Source organism: Pteropus alecto, unplaced genomic scaffold (genome assembly GCF_000325575.1).
Source record: "Pteropus alecto unplaced genomic scaffold, ASM32557v1 scaffold20, whole genome shotgun sequence".
NCBI classification, from domain to species: domain Eukaryota; kingdom Metazoa; phylum Chordata; class Mammalia; order Chiroptera; family Pteropodidae; genus Pteropus; species Pteropus alecto.
This window is the reverse complement of record NW_006436298.1, coordinates 45,141,393-45,147,689: the sequence shown is the minus strand read 5'-3', so window position 1 is coordinate 45,147,689 and position 6,297 is coordinate 45,141,393.

Below are 6,297 nucleotides of genomic sequence, written 5' to 3'. Positions count from 1 at the left end.
AGTTCTGCTTCTATGAGTTTGACTAATTTAGATACCTCAAATAAGTGGAATTAGACAGTATTTGTCTTTCTATGGCTGTCTTAGGTCACTTAGCATAAGTTCGACCACATGGTCTCAAATGACAGGATTTCCTCCCTTTTTTAAGGCTCAATACTATTCCATTGTATGAATATACCACATTTTCTTTATCCATTCATCTGTTGAAAAGAGTATGGTACTGACAAAAAGACAGACAGATAGACGAATAGAACAGAATAGAGAGCCCAGAAATAAACCCACACAAACAAGATGAAATGACCTTTGACACGGATGCTTAGAACACACAATGGATTACGTTCTGTTTAAGTTTCACTCCAAGCTTAAGAGACAGAGGCAAAGTGAATTTACATTTCTTTCTGGCTTCCCACGACAAGCAAAGCAGCAAGGGATTCAGGGTCCAAAAACATTGCTTATGATTAAAAACTGCATTAAATTTGGGCCCCAGCTCACAGGACCTTAAGCAAGGGCAGAGTTCAGAAGGCAGATAAATCCCAATGACTCCACAGTGTATTAACTGGTTACCATATGGTAGGTACCAAATTTCTGAATCTCAGTGTCTCACCTTTAAAATGGTGATAGCATTATATATTACTCTTATTTCCCAGAGTTGTTTTGAAGATTAAATAAGATGATGTACATTTACTTATAATTTTTGTTTATAACTAATTTTGTTTCTAACTAACAAGCAGTTATTGAAATATATGGTTTTATATTTATATGTTATCATTTTCCATTAATAGTCTTGATTATTTTCATATATTAGAATTCTATATTAGCAGCAAAAACAGGGATTTCACAAATATATTTTAGAAAGTAAAGGTGTTGTAACATGACACTCTGCATTCCTACTCAAGGCAAGTGATTTTCTGTTCATACAGGTTTTCATTCTTTTCTAGATTTTGAATGACTTGAGTTCAGGAAATATTGGATTTATCTTTATTCTCAAAGTCCTGTCACTCAAAAAAGGTATGTGACAGAGATAAATGATAATGCAGCCAATCAGTGATTCATTAATAGTCACCAAGGTGCATATATGAAGAAAATGTAGAATTTTCAAGTGAAAAGTATAGATTCTGAAATAATTTTTGAGAGGACAAAAATTTTGGATTATTTGTTGAATTACTAAATTAAATGTTCTCAATTCTGGTTTAATGTATTTAGAGGTACAGAAATTCTTTCAGGCTACTAAGGTGCCTTTTAGTTAAACTAAAACTCTAATTTGCTAATGGTACCCTAATGACCTTTAAACATTAATGAAAACTGCCTAATTTATGCCTGAGAATAACTCACTCAACAAATGAAGTCCTGCCCAGAATATAGGCGTAAAGAGAAACAAGGTTAGATCACTGCAGGGCAATTGAACATCTGCCAAGACCACAGGGAGATAAGATATTGAAAAAGACTTCTGGGGGGAAGAGACATGGACCCTAACCCTGATTCTACCACCAGCCAGCTGTGTGACCTCGGCTGATCCAAGCCTATTTCCTAATCTTGAAACTAGCAGTGGCTCTCAATTAAGAAAAACATAGATATAGCATAGATGGCATACCTGAGTCTTCTGAACAAATTCTAAGGTATTATAATGGCAGAAAGCATAAAACTTCTCCGAGAAAAATTTTATTTGAGGGTTTTGTATTTGTTTTGCTTTTTCCTATTTTGATGGGACCCCGGAGCTTATGGATTTATACAACATGAAATGTTGAGAACCAATGGAACTAGATAATCTCTAATGCATCTTCCATACTACGGTTCTGTGATTCTAATCAATGGCTGAATGTTTGTATGGAAGGAGACAAAACAGGCCAGGAGCCAGAATTGGTTCTAGTTATCAAGCCAAAGCCTGTCCCTCAAAATAATGAGCTTTTGAAGAAGCTAAAACTTTTTTTATTCTTACAGTAAGCACCTTGCTTATAACAAAAGGATAGCAGACTCCAAGTTAAGAGTGTTCCATTGCCTGCAAACCTAATATCCACATAGAATGAATCTGCCATAGACAATTATTGTTACAAAAATTAGAAATGATTGCCATAATTTTTCCCTTAGAGTTTAACCATATGTGACAGGAAATTTCTTCAAGGTTTCTTGCTGTATTTTAAAGACGACCACTTTCTTATACTGTGTAAAATGCTAAATGCTCTTTTTAAAAATATGTAAATGAGATAAATTTTTCATTTTTTATATCTCATCGAGAAAAAGAGACCAAGCAGTATGTTCTAATTAGCATGAACAGACAATAGAGATTTTCTTTTCTTCTGCAGTCTCAGATCTCTGATAGGAGACATTATGTCTGGTACAAGTTATCAAGGGAGGATCAAGTGTTTTGTAGCCTGACATAAACAAAAGCGCAGAAAGCAGAAAGAGGAAGAAAATGCAACCACCATAGTCATGATGAAACAACATAACATTTACTAACCTTTCAAAATGCCCAAGATTCAGGAGTGACTAAACTAGTGAGTTGTTTTGCAGGATAAAATCAGAATCAGAATATTTTCTAACATTTCTAAAGACGAGAAGAGCAGAAACCAATACTCATTATAAAAACTTGCAAAGATGGAAATAATTAGAAATATTATGGGGAAAAAAAAATCAGTATTTGAAGGGGCATGAATTAAAAAATATATGTGCCATTTTATATTACATATTGCAACCAATCTGCCTTTATCTCAAAGTCGACCAGTCTGAGTAATAAGTTCTATCTAGCTCTAATTTAAATGAAAAAGATCATGGAGGGACAAGATTTCTAGAAGTAAAGAATCTATTAGTTATGTTTTCAGGACTGAGAACTTTTGCCTTGTATACTTGTCGGGAGACAATTCACAAGCCTTTCACACATCTGCACATATTGTCAATGAGGCACCGATGATCCCAAGGATGTTGTAGAGTGAATACACTTGACAAATAGAGAAAGTGTTGCCCTTAGGAGAAAAGGGCAGGTGTGCACACAGCCCTGGTATCAGCATCCAGAGCAAGGGGCAGGCATGCTTATTATGCAGTATAACAAAGATGACACTTCCCTCCGGAGCAAAGGGCTGGCATGCTTACTGCCTATTATAAAAGATTCTGGCATTCTAGGCTCAGAGTTTCTTTCCTGTCACACGATGTGCTATAGCTGTCGCCTGGCCCTCTTCGTGTTGTTCTGTGGGGGTGAAGCTCAGGAAACCAGCACCAGAATGCTGACACTGGCTATTTATTTTGCTGTCCATCTTTGATCCAAGTGTTTCATGTTTTCTACCAGGATCTATGATAGTTTATCAGGCTAACTTGTGAGCTAGCCAGTAGGGTAAAAATTTCAGAACCTTCACAGTTCTTGACAGTACTTATATCGTAATCACCTTGAAAACATAGTGACTTCTTCTCTAGAGTTTTGGTAATAATGAAAAAATTGTGTTTAAAATGGATAATTTTTTAGAATGTATAAATGATTGTTTTACAGTCTTATAGAGAAGATATACAGATGACTTGACCAACCCAATAAGCCCTTACAGGTACCAGGACTTACACATCCAGAAATTGTATATTGTCTGGGTCTTTAGAGTTGATACAACTCAAAGTACTAAAAAAAATCATATGAGACTGATAGTCCATAATGCTGATTTGTTCATTTATATGAAAAAATATCATTTCTAAGCAGATCAGAAATTTGTCAGAAAATAAAGATAAGTGTCATTTCTCTCTTATATGCAAGTCAAGTATAATAATTTAGAGATAATTAAGTGTTCTCAATTGTTAGTGTCATCAAGTCTGATACATGCATGACTACTTTAGGTTATCTTCCAGGTTGAATGTTCATATCAGTTAGTTAAGACGCTCTCTCTTTTGGATATAGTTGAATAAATGCAAATTATACTGTGAAGGATTCCCTTTCCCAGAATCTATACACAGATTACTTCCTCTCTGTGAACATTGTTTTTCCTTCAGACAGATTGCAATTCAACTAATTAGGTTTCAACTTTCTGTGTCACGATCTTTTTCTAGTAATCTAATTTTGTTGAAGATACAAACTTTTCACACTGGCTGGACTTTGTTGTTTTCAAATCTGTCACACATTTACAAACTAGTTTCACAAGTTGTGTTTGCACTCTCAAATGGTTCTGGGTTGCTTCACCTTACATTCTAAACATGAAATTAGCTGTACTCTATGTGGTTTTCATCCTTTGGTTCTCAAAGAGAGATCCCTAGGCCAGGATCGTTGACATCACCTGGGAACTTATTAGACCTGCAGTTTCTAAGGCTCCACCCAAACCTAGTGAATTCAAAATTCTAGAAGAGAAGCCCAATAATCTCTGTTTTCATATGCTCTCTGGGCAATTCTAATGCACACTAAAGAGCCATATTAGATAAATCCCATTAGAATATTAGAGTGAATTCCAGAGGGTTGTTAAAATTATTCAAAAAGATTCATGTTGTTTAATTAAAAATAAGTTGGCCATTGACTAGAGCTTGAAATATTTTTTTGTGTGCAAAATTTGATAGTAATCTTTGTGGTTGGAGAAGCTAGATGAAGGACACATGGTACCTCTCTACTATTTCAACATCTTGCTGTGAGTCTATAATTATTTCAAAATAAAAGTTTTTTAAAAACTTGAAAATAAATGATTTTTATTATTCAGAGAATTTTACCTTTATATGGAAAGGGTAAGATATTCTCATGGCACATAACTGAGGGAGCAGTGATGCTTACTAAGCAACCCGGGTTATATTGGAATCTCTCTATTTTGTTCTTCATACCAGTGAGAGAAACACATGAATTCCAAAGATACGATGTCTGCTTGGGAACTGCATGACAAATGATAAACAATTAAATTTATATTCTTCAAATTAAAAAATTACTCAGAATATGTGATTGTATTAACAAAAAGCATTTTGTGATTCATGGATGTTAGAGTTTAATTCATAAAAGTAGAGGTATAAGCTGTATAGATTTTCATTAGTGATTATGTTTCAAAGGATAAAAATGATCACGTGTTAGAGACTGGTCTTTGTATTAGTTCAAGTCCTCCGAGAAGCAGATGCCAAGACAGGATTAGATATGCAAGAAATTTATTTGGGAAAATGTTTGTGAAGATAAAGGGGAGGAAATAGAAGTAGGCAGGGAGAGCCATCAGACCACAGTGTGGGTCTAAGGAAAGAGGATTGGAAAGAAGTCTCAGACTGTAGGAGTCTAAGTTTGGGCCATTCCAAGGGGGATAGTCCTTGTGTGAAAAGTTGCCTTGTAAATTAATCCCACATTTGGCAGCAATAGGCCTGCATTAGTAGTCCCTTTATACGTAGTCACTGGCTAGGGGCAGCCCAGGGGAAGTGCAGCCTCAGCTCAAACACTGAGGTAAATTCAGAGGGCTGCCTGTCCTCTGTCAGCTATGCACCTTGCGGTAGCAAATCTGAGTGGTGCATTTTCATGGCTACTGGAGTTTAAACCAAGTGATTTCAAAAATGTAAAATACATAATTACAAAACAGTATATGCTCTGCCCGTTCATACTGTGTAGTTATCAAGACGTGTCGTCCTATTTCAGATCTTCCAAATCATCTTTCTCATACTTAGAAATCTCAGAAATGAAGACAACAAATGACCACTAAGATATTTTTAAAGAAATTCAGAGCTAAAATGTTTGAAAATAAGGTTCGAGACCAGAATATTCTAATGTATCATGTGATAAAAATGAATTCAATAGTTTGCATGCACCCAGTGTAATTCTTTTATGAGTCTATTATTCATACAGTGAGCTCTACATTGCTGGACACAAAGTTATAACCAAGGTCTGGCACTGCCTCTAAGAGCAAAGATATGGAACACTTTCAGAGCTCTATAATGAATCCAGATGTTCACATAGCAGCCATTAATGAATTTTTTGTTTATTTTTAATTAATAGACTTTTATGTTTTAGAGCAGTTTTAGATTTGCAGAAAAATTGAGTGGAAAGTGCAGAGAATTCACAAATACCCTCCTTTCTCTGCCCACCCACCCCCCAGTTTCCCCTATTATTAATATGTGGCATTAGTGTAAATACATTCGAAGAGACAATATTGATACATTATTGTTATTAACTAAAGCCCATAGACTACATTTAGGTTTACCTCTTTGTGCTTTGCATTCTATAGGTTTTGACAAATGTATAATGACATGTATCTACCATTACAGTATCACACAGAATAGTTCCACTGCCATAAAAATCCTGTGCTTCAACCTCCATTCTTCCTTCCCCCAAACCCCCTGGCAACCATTGATCTTTTTTACTATTTTGATAGTTTTGCTTTTTTC